General features: G+C 34.4%; 1 protein-coding gene across 45 annotated transcripts in view; it reads left to right on the forward strand.

The window, feature by feature from the left end:
* SOX6 (SRY-box transcription factor 6) overlaps positions 1-19,724 on the forward strand; it is a 551,842-nt gene that overhangs the window by 186,883 nt on the left and 345,235 nt on the right. Inside the window, exon 1 of one of the 45 annotated variants that reach the window (XM_079103740.1) lies at positions 5,193-5,331. The exons of the other annotated variants lie outside the window; for them this stretch is intronic. The gene's annotated coding sequence lies outside the window, so the exon portion shown is untranslated. Of the gene's footprint in view, positions 1-5,192; positions 5,332-19,724 lie in introns of those variants that run through there. 45 annotated transcript variants of the gene reach the window in all.

Raw genomic sequence — 19,724 nt, forward strand, 5'->3', positions numbered from 1 at the left:
AGAGATAATAATATTTATGTCATCCGATTGCTGCAAGGATCAAATGAATAGACAGCCCTGATAAAGTAATGTACATTATTCTAACGGGCAGTTGATTCTTATTGATTTGTAAGAAGTATTTATATGGCCAAAATATTAACCCTTTGTCAGTTGTGACAATTTTATGATTTCCTCATATTTCCCTTTTAAAATTTATTTATTATTATTTATTTATTTAAATTGTTCTTTAGTTGTATATGGACACAATACCTTTGTTTTTAAAAAAAAAATTTTGTTTTTATGTGGTGCTGAGGATTGAACCCAGTGCCTTTCATGTGGTACATAGCACAATAAGTGCTATACCACTGAGCCACAACCCCAGAGATGGGGTCTTGTTATGTTGTCCACACTTATTTTGAACTCTTGGACTCAAGTAATCCTCTTACCTAAGCCTTCCAAGTAGCTGGGACTACAGGTATGTACCACTGCATCCAGTTCCATTTTGACTTTTTATTAACACTTTTAGAAAATCAAATCTCTCTCATCAAATCTTCAGTTTTACTTTTCTCTTTTTTTTATTCTTGCCTTTGGTATCATTTTTGGAAATATCTTTCCCACACAATATTGTGTAAATATTCCCAAATATTTTATTATAATACTATCATGGTTTTATTTTACTTTTAATTTTTAAAATTTCATCTGGAATGTTTTGTTGTGCGATGTGCAATTAGAATATGAAGAACTAATTTTTCCAACCATAGCACTCATAAAATGCATTTTCAGATAGCACTCATAAAATGCATTTTCAGATATAATTCTCATGAATAAGTTCTCAGATATATTTGGTTCTGTTTTTCACCTTCTTTTATTAATTGATAGGCCTGTTCATTTGGCAAACTTTTTTTTTGTGTGTGTGTGTGTGTGTGGTACTGAATATTAGACTCAGGCCCTCCTATTTGCTAGACAAATGCTCTATCACTGAACTACACATACCCTCTTTCTAAAATTTTATTTAGGGTCATGACTTTTTTTAAATTCATGAATTATATTTTACATTATCATTTTATCATTTATTTATAATTTTAACTAGTCCACAATGTGTAGCACACAGTAGGCACTCAGTATGTATTTGTTGAAGAAACATTGTATCAATATTAACTATTGAACATTCAAGATGTTTTTACTTTTTTCTCTATCATGGAAGTGATTCAGTGAACATATTTAATATATAAATCTTTGAGTATCACTGATTCCTTTTGCAGAATAAATTCTTAGATATTTAAAATCTAGTTCAGCTGAGTACTGTGTCTCATGCCTGTAGTACCAGCTACTTGGGAGGCTGAGACAGGAAGATCACTTGAGCTCAAGAGCTTAAGTGCTCAAGAGTTAAAAATAATAATAATAATTCAAAGAGTATTTTTAATGATTTTGATACATACTGCCAAATTACATTCCTGAAAGGATGCATCAATTTGTACTCCTCTGAACAGTTTGAAACATATGGCCGTGATCTTGTTTGTCTCTCCATTGTAAAGTATATACCAATTTCTAATGAGTCTGAAAATAATAGTTCATGATAAAATAAACATTTTTGTTTTTTATTATTTAAATGTTCGCTTATGTTTTCTAAGTCTGAAGGAGATAGAAACATCAAACTTACTGAATTTATAGTGCAACCATATTTTCTGTGCTGTAGTTATTAAAATAACCAATGGAGATGTTAGTCCACATACTTGGGCAAGTCATGTGTACAGGGGACCAGATGATGATAATAATAAATGCAATAGCTATTATATTAGGATAATGCCTTCAAGTGGTTATTTTTTCCTGTCTTAAATTGTTTTTCTTCTTTGTACTATAAAATCACTTTATCTTCTGAGAAAAACATGCTGATTGCTTATGTAGTTTTTATGTAGTTTTCATGTCTTTTTGTGATTAAAATATTTCATTAGTATTTGGCATGAACAACCTCACTCTTGTAACCAGGTAGCAATTTTTGGTGAGGGAGAAAATTCATGCTTATTTTGTTTTGTCTTTGCAAACTTGGAACTGAGATTTAAACAGGAAAGTAAATTAACATTCCAGTTTTTAGTTTTCATACAGCAAGAAGTTAATAAACAAAAGACTTTAAGTACCCTGGTTCCTTTAGTTTTATTGCTCTATTTATCTGCCTTTTATTCTTCCTTTTTGTCCCTCTCTTGATAATAGTATATATATTATAAAAAGAGAAAAGAGTGGGACATGGTGGTACACTCTTGTGATCCCAGTGGCACGGGAGGCTGAGGCAGGAGGATCACAAGTTTAAAGCCAGCCTCAGCAATTTAGCAAGGTCCTAAGCAACTTAGTGAGATCCTGCCGCAAAATAATAATAATAATAATAATAATAATAATAATAATAATAATAATATTAGGGCTGGGGATGTGACTCAGTGGCTAAGCACCCTGGGTTCAATCTCTGGTACAAAAAAAAAAAAAAAAAAATAGAATAAGTCTTAATCTTTCTTTTCTTTTTTTTTTTTGAACAATTTTGTTTGTAGTTGTAGAGGGACAGAATGCCTTTATTTTATTTGTTTATTTTTATGTGGTGCTGAGAATTGAACCCAGTGCCTCCATGTGCTAGGCAAGTGCTCTGCCTCTGAGTTACAGCCCCAGCCCCAAGGTCTCAATTTTGATGGTATAGTTATTACAACTGGATTTTAAAAAGTGAAATCTTCTTTACCTAGAAACAAATAACAACATCTTTAGTAATTAACAACTTGACTTTTTTTAAAAGAAAGATTCCTTTGTAGATTACTTTATGAGATTTAGCTTCCTGGAGAACTGGAGAATAGCACCCCTTACTATTTCCTTCTTTTTTCATTTTCTCGTAGTCTTTTCTCCTCCTCCTTTGTCCTCCTTGTCTTTCCCCCTTGCTGTCTCTTCTCTTCCTTTTCTTTTCTTCTTCCTATCAGGGTTAAGTTTAGTGAGTATTAAAAAAAATATACAACTTCTAACGTCTGGGATGTTGCAGCACCAGTGCTGTAGGTTTTCCCCATTTTCAGCAGTTGACTGGAGGTTTAGGTTGGTGCTGGGTCTGCAGAATGTAGTCAGGAGTTTCAGTGATGACCATGAGGATTTTTCCTCATTTTCTTCGCTTTAACCTCATAGAGATCATGTGAAACTCTTACTGTTAGTGTTTTTAAAATCCAGCTTTCATGTTCCTTTTCCCATATTCTCAGTACCTATCATTTGAATGAGGTTTCAGTCACTTAAAGGCAAGAGTGTAAATGGGTGTGGGTGAAGGATTTCATGTACTGCTTTAGCTAACTCTATCAACATGCATGGATTATGGCTTGAGGATTAGTACAACAATTTTCTAGTTCTGGGATGACATTCCCTTGACAGCCAGCATGTTTCTACCTAGTATGCCTTTCTCCCTATTTCTACTCTCATATCTCTTCCCATCCCTTGCCAGTTTTTTGGAATGCTAGTTTATTGATATTGATCTTAAGCCAAAATAATCCAGAAGGTATAGATCCAGGTGGGGGAAAAATCATATTAGGTATGCCAGAACTATACATAAATTATTTGGGGGTTACACAAATTAAAAAAAGATCCTGTTGCATTAACTCTTCAATTGCCTCCATTACTGTGATCAAATAATATTCATCACTAGAAATAGGTAACTCTAGATTTTTAGACTAAGGACATTTCTATTTTCTGTACAATTCTTAGTACTTTGCAGTTTGCAAATCTGGATTCTAGTCTCAAATCTTTAGTGTTTTTGAGTTTGGAGAACTGGGTTCTAGTCCTAACTCTGGTACTAATTAGTAACTGATTCCTTGAATTTGAACAAGTTGTTTACTACTCTCTAGGCTTCCTTTGCTTTCCATTATAACAACCTCCGGTTCAGTGATGCAAACGATTTAATCTCAGTTTGCGAGATTAAGTTTGATCCGAGAGGAAGATGGCATTACCATGTTGGATAAGGTGTTAGAATATTAATTGGTGCAGGTTAATAACATTTGAAAAGATTTTGGGAAGTGTTAGTTAATAATAGTGAACATTTGACCTTACTTTCTAATGTAAATTGATAAAATTATGCCTATTTCTCATATAAAGCCTCGAATAAGATTTTGAAGTTTCGGTACCTATTTTGAAGTTTCATTCTTAAAAGTTACTCATAGTCTTAATGTTGAATTAAATTTGACTTAAATCCTATGATTTTTTTACTATGGTAAAAAACGATGATATAAAAAATGAAGACATCAGTAATTACAAAAATAAAGAGAATGGATAAAATGTGCATAAGAGAATATGAATATGAAAGGAATAAAAATAAATCTGGTCATTCTTTTTAAGTGTTTGTCTGACCTTCAAACATTATTTTTTATTTTCCTGTTTCTTAGATTTAGCAGGGGCAAAGCATTGTTCAAGGATAGATACAGCATAGAATGTGCTGTATAATTATTTTGCCATGTTAATTTGTTTTGTTCTTTTGCATTTCAAAAAAACTCCTCACTTGTTTTTGAATTTTTAATTATTTAAAATATTTTAATTATATTAGGACATGTTTAAGCAGAGGCTGGGAAATTAGTCTTTTAAAGTTCTGGGTAGGAGAAAATGATGAAGGTATTGATATCAAATCATAATTTTTCTGCTTTAAAATGCATTCTACTTTTTAAATTTAAAATACCATTTGTGTTGCTGTAAAAGTTAATTTTTGGAAGTAGTTTGAGATGAACTGTCATAAGTTTACCTGAAAGTCCACTTATAATGCAGAAGTGTTGGAAAGAAAGTTTTCAGGCCTGTGAATTAGTCAGAGCAGAACTGAGAATACCTATGTGTCATAATTAGTGAAGATTCTGATGAACTGAAAACAGAATTCGAGTCTTGGACAAGGAAAATATTCTGAATAGGTATTACAGATGTTTCTGATGTTTTTGGCAGGGTCTTTTGTTGTTGTTGTTTTTGTTTTGATTTGTTTTTTGGTACCGGGGATTAAACTCAGGGACACTTGAACTCTGAGCTGCATCCCCAGTCCTATTTTGTATTTTATTTAGAGACAGGGTCTCACTGAGTTGGTTAGCTCCTCACTTTTTCTGAGGCTGGCTTTGGGATTGTCCTATCTCAGCATCCCGAGCTGCTGGGATTACAGGCATGCACCACTGTGCCCAGCTTTTGGTAGGGTTTTTGTTTTATAAGAGTAAGTTCTCAGATGTGTGCATATGCAGTCCAGGATGTTCCAAATGATGAAGAAGCACAAAGAGAGCACGAAGAAGGAAAGATTTGTTTATGATTTAAGTCCATGTGATGCAGTACAGTTTTGTGAGATGTTATTTGCATCGACGCTGGAGTCGTTCTGAGTTAAACGTGAGTCAAAGCACAGCCTTGAATGTTTAGTGGCTCTATTAATCAAGATAAAGAGGTACATTTGTTCGCTCCTATCTTCCTTCCTTTCTTCTTTCTTACATTCCTTTCTTCTTGCCTTCCTTCCTTTCAGCATGTTAATGATTTAATAGTATTTAGGATATATTATATGTATATGCATACATATATTTTGTGTGTTTATACAGTATATTCATTGAATACTTTCATTCTTGAAGATTACAATTAAGCACATATAAACCATAAGACCACAAACTTTGTACTCTAGAAATTATAGAAACCTGTCAATTCAGTTCTCAGGTATAATATCACATCATTTACTTCCAAGATTTACTATTTCCAGAGCAGTAGGAGGGGATGTTCTAGATGACAAGAACTACCTAACAGTAGGATTTAAGTTTATTTGGGAGTGAATGAGCAAACCAAAGAAGGGACTTAGACCCAAGGGAAAAGAACAAAGTATAAAGGAAGAGTAGGTTAAATATCTGTTTTTAGCCCATGTCTAGAATTTATTTCTTTATATGTTGTAGAAATACAAAACTTTATATTGTGATCTGTCTTTTGTGACCCTTATTCTGCCTCTGAACAATGAGAATATGTTAGGGACATAAAGCTTAAATAGTTTTGGTCAAAGTACTGTTTTGTGACAAATGTTTCCTTTTTTGTGCTGGTACTCATGTAGATGTGCACACATTCACATGCTAACACTCTTCTGTGAATAATATTCTGCACAATGGTGTTTTCTCCACTTGGTAAGTACATCCACAATTAAACTACATTTGTGAAGAGTTTTAAAAAAGGGGTTATGACATAGACAAGCATGGCAAATTTCAAATATAGTTTACATTAACTAATGTAAGTTTTTAATAGCATCATGAAAAAAATAAAATGCCTTCAAAGTGACAGGTAGGGTTCATAGTAAACAAAAACATTTTATATAGTAGAATCTTAATCTAACACTTTTTTCTGAGGATCCTTCAATTTCGATTACTATTGTAGTATAATTTAGCTTTCCAGAATAAAGTCAAGATCATGTATATATCATACACACACACACACACACACACACACACACACACACACACACGTGCAACATATGTTATACAGTACTTCTGTGTATGTATATATTCACTCGTTCATTCATTTGTGCTTTGGAGTTTGGAGTTTCATTCAACAAGTGTTTACTGAGCACATATTATGTGCTAGCACCATCCAGGCATTGGCGATACATTGGTGAACAAAACAGAAATTCCTGCCCTCAAAGAGCTTACAGTCTGGTGGAGGGAAATAGGCAATTTGTATTAAAAAAACCTCGGCAAATAATTATTATATAGCAAGTTGGATGACAATACTGTGAAGAAAAATAAGACAAAAAACGGGGGGAATGGAGGGTGCTCAGGTTGGAGGTATGTCCAATTTAAAACAGGATGATCAGGAAAGGTATCAATGGGATGAAATATTTTGTTCAAAGTCTTGAAGTAACAGACAGGAACTAAGCAGATATCTGGGGGAAGAGAATTCCAGGCAGAGGTAGCAGTCACTACAAAGATTTTCAAGTGAAAATGTACCAGCATGTTCAAAGAACAGGAATGACATAGGGGTGGGTAGAGACAAGTGAGTGAAGGGGAAATATTAGGGGATGAAGTCAAAAGGTAACAGGGGCCAGATTCAGTAGAGACTTGTTGGTTATTCTGAGGATTTTGGCTTTTACTATTTAGTTTGATGGGGAGCCATTGGAACATTTTGAGCAAAGAAGTGATATGATCTGACTTATGTTTTTAAAGCATCACTTTGGTTGTTGCTAGGAACAAAATGTAAGGGAAAAAGAGTGGAAAAGGGTGATCCATCAAGAGGCTATTACTGTAATCTAGATGAGAGTTCTTGGTGGCTTCAATAATAAGTGCAGGTGGTGAGAAGTGCTTGTATTCTAAATATATATTGAACGAAATACTAATAGGACTTTCTGACGGACAGGATTAGGAGGATGAGAGAAAAAGAGAAGTCAAGAATGACTCAAGAACAACTCAAAAATACAAGTAACAATAAATGTTGGTGAGGGTGTGGGGAAAGGCATGCTCAGACATCATTGGTGGAACTGCAAATTGGTGCAACCCCTTGGGAAGGCAGCATGGAGATTCCTCGTAAAACTAGGAATGGAACCACCCTGACTCATTTATCCCACTCCTTGGCATATATCCTAAGGATTTTAAAATCAGCCTACTACAGTGATGCAGCCACATAAATATTTTTAGTCACATAATTCACAATAGCTAAGTTATAGAGCCAACCTAGGTGCCCTTCAAGAGATGAATGGATAAAGAAGTTGTTGTATATGTACACAATGAAATATTACTCAGCCATAAAGAAGAATGACTTTATGACATTTGTCAGCAAATGGTTGGATGTGGAGATTGTCATGTTAAGTGAAATAAGCCAATCCCAGAAAACCAAAGGTTAACTGTTTTTGCTGATATGTGGAAGCTAAACTGTAGCAAAGGGGAGGATGGAGAGAGGAGAAGTTCAGTAGATTAGACAAAGGGGAGTGGAGGGAAGGGAAATGGGGTAGGAATAGGAAAGACAGTAGAAAGAATCAAACATAATTTTCCTATGTACATATATGAAAATACGTTAGTGAATCCCACCATCATGTACACCCACAAGAATGGGGTCCTGATTAGAATAAGATATATTCCAAGCTTGTATAATTTTATCTAAATGGATCATACTATCATGTATAATAAAAAGAACCAATAAAAACAAAGACAAAGAAAAAGAGAGCTTATAATAAGTTTTAATTCTTTTCCTAAAAATAATTCTTAACTCAACATCCTATATATTGAGAGGAGTTGGAATGTTCACAAATAAACACATGTCAAAATTCAGTGAACAAATAATTAAGATTTGTGCATTTTATTGCATGCAATTTTTAATAAATTGAAATAAATATTGAAGCATAATTAATACTATATAAGAAGAAATATTCAGGAAGAATTTTTGTATGTCTGAAAATTACTTTGCAAAGCACCAGAAACACAAATGGATAGATATGTGATAAAGAAAGCATAGTAAAATGGCAATGGTAGAATTCAGGTGAGGGATTTTACTCTTTGCAGCTTTTAATTTTGCTATATAATTTAAAGTTTTTATAATAAAATGTTAGGGAAGATAATCTGTAACTAAACATGACTAATTTTCAAACTATTTCTGCTTTTGGAAAAAAATTTTGTTCAAATTAAATTTAAAATTTTGCATAATGAACTATGAAATGTGAAATTAATGTAAATCTTGTTTTCTGATTCTCTAGGATTAATTTTAAAGGACTTTTTAATATTAAAATAAGAGTGATCTGAAAAATAAAACAACAAAAAAAATGACTCAAGGATTTTGACTGAGAATCTAAGGATGGAATTGCCATTAAGCAAGATGGGAAGGGTCTGGAAGGAACGGATTTTAGAGGAACTATTAGAAACTCAAGTTTCAGACATGTTAAGTGTTAGATTCATGTTGGACATCAGATCTTTTTCTTATCCTTTATCTAGATAATACAAAAAATCTGAATGATATTAAATTATGGGTGATGAAAATATTAATCTATACTCTTGTCAATCTTTTTTGTTTGCCCAAAGTATATCAAATACAGTCACATCCAGTCAGAACAATAAATGCAAGTACTTAAAATAGATGGAATTTATTTGGAAGAATTTGTTGTAAGACATTAGAAGATGAAAAAAGCATAAGAAGAAGCTAAGGTAACCCAAATATTAATAACTGTAAGGAGCAACTACCAGTCATGGGGTTAGTGAAACAAAGTAGGAGAAATTGTATTCCTTAAACCTGGGAGCTTAGAAAAGCTTGTGATTGGGGATTGGGATTTTAGGGAAAGGATGTGCTGTGTAACTTCTGCTCAGACCACTGAGGAGAATGTGGCATGGCTTATGCAATAATAATCACTGAGAGGATTGTGACCAGCTGGTACTGGTATTTCTGAGGGGCTTAGGCAACTGATGTTGGGGGTGCTCCAATGGAAATTTGAAATGGTGTAATCGTAGTATCTTTTGCTGCTGCAGGAGGTAGAAAAAAGAAATCTCTCTTTCCACAAGTCACTCTCATGGCCGGACCTATCAGGAAGCCAGCTGGCAATGAAACCTGGGAAATACACAGTAACGTAGAGCAAAGGACTGAAGTGTGACATAGGAGTCAAGAAAATAAGTAAATACTGGCACATGTTCTGTGAATATTGACATGAATAAAATTTGGAGACCTAATTCCATTGAAATGTTCAGTAAAGTGGTATACTTTACATTTTAAGCCATAGTATTTTGGTTATTGATAATAAATGGGAAACAGTATTCAGTGTTGAAGAACATAAGAACTGATTAATTTTAAGAATAATTTCGCTTATAAAACTAGTAAATTCTTTTCTGTGTCCAGGCAAAAAATTAGTCAATTCATTCATGCTGCAAATGTTTATTGGGCATCAGCAATATGCCAGGAAGCACTATTCTTATACTTAAAAATATATTAATTAATAAACAGAAATTTTCAATGGGATAATCAAAGTAGACTCATTGAGAATATGAGTAAAGAATTTAAAAAGCTAAGGGAGTTAGCTCTAGGAGGGGAAAATATTATTTTCCTTTTTTTATAGTAGTCATCCTAATGGTTATAAAATTGTATCTCTGTTTTGATTTGCCAAATGACAAATAATCTTGAATATTTTTTCATGTTTATTGCCATTCGTAGATGATCTTTGGAGACATATCTATTCAAATCCTTTGTCCATTGATGATTTGGGTTGTTTTGTTGTTGTTGAGTTGCATCTCTTGTCTGGATATTCTGTATATTAACATCTTGTTATATGATTAGCAAATGTTTTCTACCATTCTATGGGTCATCTTTTCAATCTGTCGATGATGTCCTTTGATGCACAAAAGTTTTTAATTGGATGAAGTTCAATTTATCTGTTTTTATTTGTTACTTGTCCTTTTGTGTCACATACAAGACACTTTTACAAATCAAATGTCATCAAAATTTCCCTTATGTTTTTTTCTAACAGTGTTATATTTTAGCTTTTAAGTTTAGATCGTTAGTCCATTTAAACTTAACTTTTGCATTTAGTGTAAGGTGAGAGTTCAACTTCAATTTTTCTGTTTGTGAATATACCCAGTTGCCCCAGAACTGTTTCTAGAAAAGACATCTCTTCACTTTTAAATCTAATGTTTTTATGAATCTAGATATTGAGGGAAAAAGGACTAGAGACTTTGAGTTTACATCCAGGTTCTAGCATTTGTGTTTTTTTAGTTATGTCTCTGTTGCTTGCTATATTTATGTAACACAATGAAAGTATTAGGTAAATAAAGAATTGTTTGTGGTATACAGAAAAATAAAATTGTTTTAGATTTAACATTTTATAGGAAAATTACTTTTATAAAATGCATAGTTTTTATGTTTGTGTACATATATTACTATGATATGTTAGATAACAAATTATTGTGTTTAGTCTCTCGGAAATGTTGGCCATTCTGACTTTTTAGTCACATTGTTGTGACTGTAAGCTTCTAGAATTTGTTAATCACTCCTTTACTTTGTGGTGTATTTAAGCTGAAGGTGACATTAAAAGGTGAAACCCAAGGATATTTGTAATTGCTGAGTTATCTGGTATAAATCTCACTTCACTGGACTATTATCTCTTATCCTTTTTCCTCACACTGTCGGTACACATTACTCTCTGTGGTTTGAGAACAGATTTTTTTTTCTTTAAGCTCCAGGGAAGAAAATGTGGTTGCATTGTGTCATAACTTTGTGAATGACTTGGGACACCAGTGGCATCATTAGGTATCTCAGTAGAAATCTTATTGTCTCCCTTAGCCTGTGATGAATGTAGCATGGTGTGAAGGAGGGTACATTTAAAACACTGTTCTTTCTTTTGTTCTTCTTTTCCTAGTTCTTATCTTGGGCAAAATGGAAAAGTGAGGTATCTTTAGTCTGAAAGTGATGATTCCAATAAAAATGATAGTATATTTCCATTAAGAAAATTTATATCTGTTTCAGACACAAAACAAAGTAAAACCAAAATCAGAAAACACTTAGAAGCAAAATATGCTTCAGCAAAAATTCAAACTATGCCTTAAGACCTAGTCTAAGGAGCTAGACTACAGATTCATAATTCCTTACTATTACACTTAAAAAAGCTTCACTTTGGATAAACTAGTTAGTCTAGTAAATGTCTGATACTTGTACTATCTACATAAGTAGCCATCTTTAGAGGAGTTATTGAATATTTAATTTCTGCTATCCTGAGAGGGCCATTCACTTTGATGAAGACTTGTAGGTGTTTTGAGTTTTCTGTTCTCCCACATTTGTCCTTCAGTTTTTTGCATTTGGGTTATAAATTCGTGGCCTGGCACTCTCTGTTAAGCATGGAAAGAAATGAAAGAATCAGGGCTGGGGAAGTAGCTCAGTGGTAGAGTGCTTGCCCTGGGTTTGGTCCCTAGCATAGAAAACAAAACAAAAGATAGAAAATTTAATAATCATGACACTGATGGATGTAAGAAATGTGTCAGTGTTAAACAGTGATTCATTTTGCATAGTACATTTTCCTAGTAAATTTGTATTTAGTTCAATGCAGAATAAATTGTGATAGATTATCAGGTAATTTGTTCTCCATGGCAGCCATTGAATAGTAAAACCTTGAGATTTGGACCTGGATATAAACCTTTGTCCTGCAATTTGATTGCAGTAGCCTTTCTCAATATCAGTATTTCGTCTATAAATTTGGGAATCCTGTTATCTATACCTGTCATAGACTTGGAAAGATTGCATCTTTGCATCTCTTTTCTCTAGTTGAAATAGTTCTTTATGATATGAAACCCAATTCTGTTTGTGATTTGATTAAATTATATGTAGATAATTTTATAATTTGCTCCTTTTTCAGGATGTCAAGATGTAAAAAGAATAGGGAGCCCTTTCTAACCAGTCCCCGACAGCTGATTAAACACTGTATGGGAGATCTGGAAAACAGGAAAGATGGCAAATGAAATCCTGGTGGAGAGAATAGTCTAATCCCAAAGGACATTTTCAACAATAGCCCGGGCCCTATGCCTAGTACTTATAGGGGCCTAGGGTAAGAGTCTCCTGTCCCTCACTGTACCATTCCCAGAATCTTATTCTTTAATTCTTGGCTTTATTAATAAAGTCATGGCCACTTGTTCAGCTCTGCATATGGTTGGTTGTGATTTCCAGCTGCCCTTTGGGTTAAAGTGTAAACAATGAGTAGATTGTTATGTTCTCCTATTAAGCTTAAAGCTGTGATCTCATGTCTGTGCCACATATGTCTGCAACCAGAAATATATCCCTTTCCTGATCTCATGGAAGAGAAGCAGCACTGTGTTTGAAAAGAATCTGAATTCATTAGTCCAAGGGCTTTTTACTTTTCTTTTTATTCAAGCCAAAGAACAAAATTAAGGCATAAAAAGTCATGAACACCACCACTAGGATTTCAATGTGACACCAAACAGCATGCTATATTGTCAAGATGAGCAAGTAATCCAGTGAGTGAAATTTCTATACATTTGGCTTTTTCATTGAAGACAACTGCAGGCAACAATCCAACAATCCACACTCACAGTGAAAGCATCAGAGCACTGGTTTTGAAATAAGCACAATTGTTGAGCTAAGTGTCTGAGAAAATACCCATCGACAGAACTGGTCCCTAAACTTTGGCCTGATTGCTAATATGTTGATCAATTAGCACCTAAATTTTGGTGTACTATGTTGAATCAGGAATGTTATTTTTGTTGTTGTTTTATAGTACAGCTGTTTCAACTATTTACATTTGTGGGAATGCTAAATAAAACCCTGTAATTCTAAGTTCTCTAGAACAAGAAATTTATGATAATGGTAATTGCCATTTTATATAATATGTCTGTCCATATATATATATATATATCTATATATATCTTTTTCTATTTCTTGTTCTTCATAGTAATTCTGTAGTGGTACTATCCCCATAGTACAGATGAGGAATCTGAGGCTTAAGGAATTGGAATAAGTTCAAGGTCGTGGAGGTTGAATTCATATCTAGAGATATCTGACTTCAAAGTTTTGACATTCTTCCTGTGCCATAATGCTTCTGTTCTTTCCTACTGGCTCTACAAGATGGCTTTATTGTCTCTGAAATATGTAGTAATTCTGAGTAATAATACTAATAGCTAATTGTACTACTTCATTTGTATGATATTTTACACTTTTCCAATTCATGTTATAACTGTTAGCTCATGTGTTCTACCTGATTATCATGTATCAGTATAAATATTTTACAGATGGGTAAAGTAAACCCAGATAGGATAAATGATTTCCCCCCATGTAATATAATGTATTAGTGACAGAACTAGAACAGTCTTGCTGTACTCAGTTTAGTGCTCCTATTTAATCTCCACCACTTTCCTAAGGGAGGACTAGCTTCAGAGTAGAATAACTGTGTAAATCTAGCTCAAGAAAATCTCCCTTCAGCTAGGCCAGTAGGGTGAGTCTTTCTTTGCCTGAAAACCCAAGTCTTTGGGCTACTGAATTACTTTTTGGAAAAACTCACTTGGCAGGAGCTTGTCCTACAAATCCTGACAATTTTTCCAAGAGAATACTATTAGGATAGGGTTACTCTTATTATGTGTTAAGCTTAGCAAATTCCTGCTGGGGTCTTTTAGGCCAGGGTCTTGGTTTAGAAGCAGTTACGAATTCTCTAAGTTGGGTACAATGGTGTACACCTGTAACCCTAAGGACTTGGCAGGTCAAGGAAGGAGGATCACAAGTTAGTGATATCTTGACTCAAAGTAAAACAGAAGGGGTGGGGAGGTACCTTAACAGTTGAGCATCCTGTGTTCAATTCCTAGTACCACAAAGAAGAAAGAAAGAGAAAGGAAGGAAGGAAGGAAGGAAGGAAGGAAGGAAGGAAGGAAGGAAGGAAGGAAGGAAGGAAGGAAGGAAGGAAGGAAGGAAGGAAGGAAGGAAGGAAGGAAGGAAGGAAGGAAGGAAGGAAGGAAGGAAGGAAGGAAGGAAGGAAGGAAGGAAGGAAGGAAGGAAGGAAGGAAGGAAGGAAGGAAGGAAGGAAGGAAAAAATTTCTAGTCCAACTGGAATAGAGGGTGGGGAGGAGGAAAAGTGAACATTTGCAGTTTAACCATTTTTTTTTTTTTCTAATAGTGGGGAATCCTAGAATCTTAGACTTGGAAGATATCTTAGGTGTGGTTTAATTTGGGCGTAGAATGCAAGTTTATCTGGGCTGGGACTTTATCTTGTTTACTGCCCTATCCCCAGAATCTAGAAGAGTATCGTACACATGCATATCTATATTTAAAGAATAAGTTAATAAAAGAAGACTTAAGAAAATTTATATTTGGGTTAAATGGAACTTTTCATATCTGAAACCACATGTTTACATGTTAAATTAATAATGTGCCAGTGCTTATGGACATCTCTATTACTAGAGATTTGCACAGGGATATCCTGTGTGACCATTGCCACTCTATCTACTTCTGCAATGAAATGGCTGACTTGTCATTCCTTGCATATGAATGTTGAAAAAGTTTTATATGTTACTTCTGAGAAAAAGAGTTGATATGCTTGTTGATCTCTGCTCCCCAGAAAATTATAGAACTTAGAAGTAGGCAATTTCCTTTACTATGTGGCATAGAATTCTGCAGCCATAGCAAATTTTAGATAGATTTGCCTGCTCTTACTTTTTCGTCCCTTTTCAGACCCTAGCTCCCTCTTTTCCCTGACCATATTGTATACAGCATAGCAGACAATGCTTCTATATAATCTTACTATATTTTACTTTCCTCTGGAGAATCATCATGCTGTGCTATAAGGGATAATTGCTTTATTTTCAGTGTTCTATATTTTTTCTGTGTCTCCTTTTGCATTTCTCTGAATAGAGTCATGGGACTTGTTTTTTAGTGTCCATGATATCACTATGGTGGTACTGTATTACAGTAATTGATTCATGAGCTTCAGGGAGGGGAGGAATGAAGTTAGGGAATGGTGGTGATGGAAAGCAACCAGTAGAATCTTTTTTCACTCCTTCTTATTTTACTTTCAAAGGGGAAGATGTGGAGAGTCCTTAAAAGAGGAGGTGGGGGGGCTGGAGAGAGAGAGAGAGAGAGAGAGAGAGAGAGAGAGAGAGAGAGAGAGAGAGAGAGAGAGGAGGGAGAGAGTCCTCTCCTTCTAAAGCTTTGGTCATTGTCTGCTGCTATTACTGTTACTTTCCCCCCTCTATAACAAAAGGGGTTCATATTTCTTTTTTCTTCAAGAGGAACCACATGGTTAAAAGGAAAGAGCTTTGTTTCAGAGGACCTGGATTTTACTTCTGACTTCTCTACTTCCTAGCTAAATAACTGTGGGAAGTTATTTTCTCTGAGCTTCAGTCATAGATACTGATTTTGTAGAGATGATAGTACTACTGAGCTCCCCAAATTCCTAAGAAATAATCTATATAATTAAGGCCTTGTGAGTTTAAATCATGAATTTACATACAAAAATCACTTACTTTGATTTTCTATCCTCTCTAAATTATTAGAAATTTCTTGTTGCTTTTTAAAAATGGAGTTGTATCTTGAATTTTTCTCCCTGACTTTTGCAACAACTAAATCAAGTTTAAAAGTTTGGGAAATCAGCGTAATATTCTGATTTTTCCATGGTGTCTCTATCAGAACATTTCTCTGACACCCTAAACAGCTGTTGTGTGTCAGTCCAGAAGTGGTTGCATTTTGCTGGTTCAAGCTTACATTATTCTGGTATAGTTTCAGTGTCTTTGCTAACAATGGTTTCTCACTCTGAGGTACGCTATGTAATTTAGTGTGAGAGGAAGTTGGCTTGAATGCTTTATGAATCACAGAAACTTGTGCAAAAATAGCATACTTGGCACACTCCAATTTTTTAAAAAGAGGAATACATCTTGATTTTTTTCTTCTTATTTTCCCAGCAGTTTTATATCTGCTGCTCAGATTTTCTACTCTATGAAGACATACCCTTCTTTCTGTATCTTCTCCAGAGTTTATAGCAGAAATGAAATGTGAGTTTTACCATTTTTTTAAGGTGTGAGAGTTGTTTAATCTTGGAACAACATCTGTTGAGTGAAGATTGTATTATAAATTAGTCGAGGAACTGCTGACTTTGGAGTGAGATTGTGGATTTGGGCAAGTCACTTAACATTTTTATTCCTGTTTCCTCTGTAAAATGGGGATAACAATAGTACCTACATCATTGGATTTCATAAACATTTATATATATATGTATATATATATACTTATATTCATATACATATATATCAATTAGCTATTATTATTATTATTGGAAACTTCCTACTATTAGAGTATATTAGAGTCACCAAATGGTTTATTAAACTCTATGATATGCTGAAGTATCTATCAGGTGTGTTGGAGAAAACAAAGTAGTATGGCACATTTCTTGCCCTGTCCTTGAAACTGAGTTCGAAGTAAAATATGTTTGGATAAAATAGATTGCCTGAGAACCTGCTGTGGGGTACTTCCCTGAATTGGCTGATTGGGGACATAGAACATTAACAAGAGGAAATGAACAAATACAAATCTGTCTTGATGAAGTTAAATGCATGTTATACAAATAGTTGCAATAGGAGTGCAATGATAAACTAATGTTCTCCTGAAAGAATTTTATGGAGGAGGAAAGAAATCAGCTGAGAATTGAAGGTTAAATCCGGAAACATAGAGATGGGTAGGAGGAGTAGGGATTAGGAATGTGCACATCAGACTGTAGTGGAAAGGGTACAGCCAAATGAACCAGGGCTAAATCTCTGATACCTGTGACTAACTGTGTATCCTAGGAAAGTCAATTAATCTCCCAAAGTCTCAGTTTTCTCTTCTGTAAAAAGGGGATAATGATATTTACCTGTATAAAGCAACTAGCAGTTTTGGCACATAGTTAACATTTAGTAAGTGATATCATTGGAGTTCAATATCATAGGTAAAAGCTTGGGATTTAAAGTCAAACAGGACTGGTTTTAAACTCTCTGGACTGTATGCTAGTTATAATCATAGCCAAGTTGCTTAACTACTTCTGAACTTCATTTAGTTTATCTGAAAATGTAAGTAAGTTAGTAGTAAGGTAACTCATTGCAGAGTTACCTTGAGATTTAATGAGATACTGTGAAGCACAAAAAATGATCTCAGCACATAGTATAACTCAAGACCATTTTGCTGTACATTTTATTAGTACAGCATGTCTCCTTTCCCCCAGATATTTATTTGGTGATTTTTCATATTCTTTCCTCCTTCCCTCTGTTATTCTTTTCATCAGCCTTCTTTCAACATTTATCAGTGGTGGTTGTAGAGACTGAAAACAGAGGCTTGAAAGAATGTGGAGGTAGAGAATAACTGGTTAGTACCACGTATCCAGCAGAACACCAAGGACAAGATAAGGATAGGGCAGCTAAGCATGCATAAATATAAATGGCAGGAGCATAAACATATATACAATCTTTTGGATGAGTTATCCTTACTGATGCTACTAGGGATTTTTTTTTTTTTCTGAAGAGGAATTTAGACCACACTATTCCCTCGTTTAAATTTCCTCAGTAATTTTCTATTCCCAGAGAATAAAATGTAAACTACTTTGAACTGCATTTGAAATCCTTTTCAATCTGTTGTCCACCTATTCTACTAGATTTTTTTTCTGCTACTTCCCACCATGCACTCCATATTCCAGGTACTATGAATTTCTTCTTCTTGAAATGTGTATCTTCATGCCTTTGCACATCCTAGAATATCTCTTCCTTTCATTTCCACCAGGCAAATCTCAACTCATACTTTAGGAACCAGCTAATAGAACTTCCATATTGCCTCTGATCCCTCCAAAATGAGTTATTTGCCCTTTCATCTGAGCTTCCACAAGGTATCGGTCTGGCACCATATTACTTATATTACCTTGTAATGATTTATTTTCCATTATATTTCTTGGTAGACTTTGAACCACAGATAGTCCCTAACTTAAAATGGCTCAACTTAGGATTGTTTGACTTTATGATGGTGCAAAAGTGATACATATATATTCAGTAGAAACTGTACTTCGAATTTTTATCTTCTAGTTTAGGGATATGTGGTACAATACTTTCTCATGCTGCTGGGCAGTGGGAAAGGGCTACAGTTTTCAGTCAATCCCACAATCATGGTCATGAACAACCAGTGTTCTATATTGTACTGTGTTGCTAAATGGTGGTAGGTTAGGTGTATTAAATGCACTTTTGCATTATGTTATTTTCAACTTATGATGGGTTTATTGGGATATAACCCTATAACCAAATAAGCCAAGCACCTGCAGTTATTACTGTCTTATATGCCTGTGTATATATTTGTCAGTTGGTATAAAATGTGACATGGAGCAGGTTTTCGGTAAATATTTGTAAGCTTAGTGAAAGAAATAGTAGACACAAGACCCAGGACTTCTGTAGTTTACTAAGCAAAGTTACAGCATTCTATTAGGATTGCCTTAGAGTCACTGCCTTAAAAGCATATTATTTAAGTGTTAGAAACATACCTCATTTTATAGATAAGTAATTCAGGCCAGAGAGGAGGGACTTAGTTTACTTTCTCTTTCAGGTCAAACCAGAGTTCATTTTCCTTCAAAACATTGTGGCACACTATCTACCACTTGAAAAGAAGCTTAATTTAAAAATCCTGATAATTTCTTTCCCTCTTATGAACTGTCTTCTAGGTCATTTTCTCAAATATTTCTTACTTAGGTGTTCTTTATAGACAAGTAATTTAAAAATAAGTTGACACTCTCCCACTTGAATTAGCATGCACATATGTATACTTTTCCTATCTCGTGTTCTGCTCAGATCCTGGGTGCTTGTTAAACTGTCTCCCCTTAGTTATCCAGCTTTGCTTACTATACCACTCCCCTAACTGATAAAACTATCTGTTCTTTCATAGTAAAATTGAGAATTTTCTTATAAAATCTCTTTCTTAGGGTAAAACAATATAATGATTTATCTTGTAATTCTATAATTTTTAAAGTCATTGATTGCTAGAGAGTGGAAAGGGGGTTTTCTGCTAGTTATGGTTTTACTAGTAATATGCTTATAGCTAAATGGTTTATCACAACTGAATTTCTTTGAAAAGAATCCACCTAAGGTGGTGAGAGACATCTTTTGTTCACTATAGCTCTGGCCCTTTTTGGGGAGTAAATCAGCTTTTTATGTATACATTCTGCATGGGAGCTGTAATAAGTGAGCACATGTTGCAAATGCTGTGACCTTCAGTCAACTAGAGAAAGATACCTCTTCTAATCAAAGGCAAAAGCCACGATCTTTCTTGTTGTAACTTACTGTTGACACAAGAAAGGCCAG

Source organism: Sciurus vulgaris, assembly GCF_902686455.1.
Source record: "Sciurus vulgaris genome assembly, chromosome: 11".
In the NCBI taxonomy this organism is placed as follows: Eukaryota; Metazoa; Chordata; class Mammalia; order Rodentia; family Sciuridae; genus Sciurus; species Sciurus vulgaris.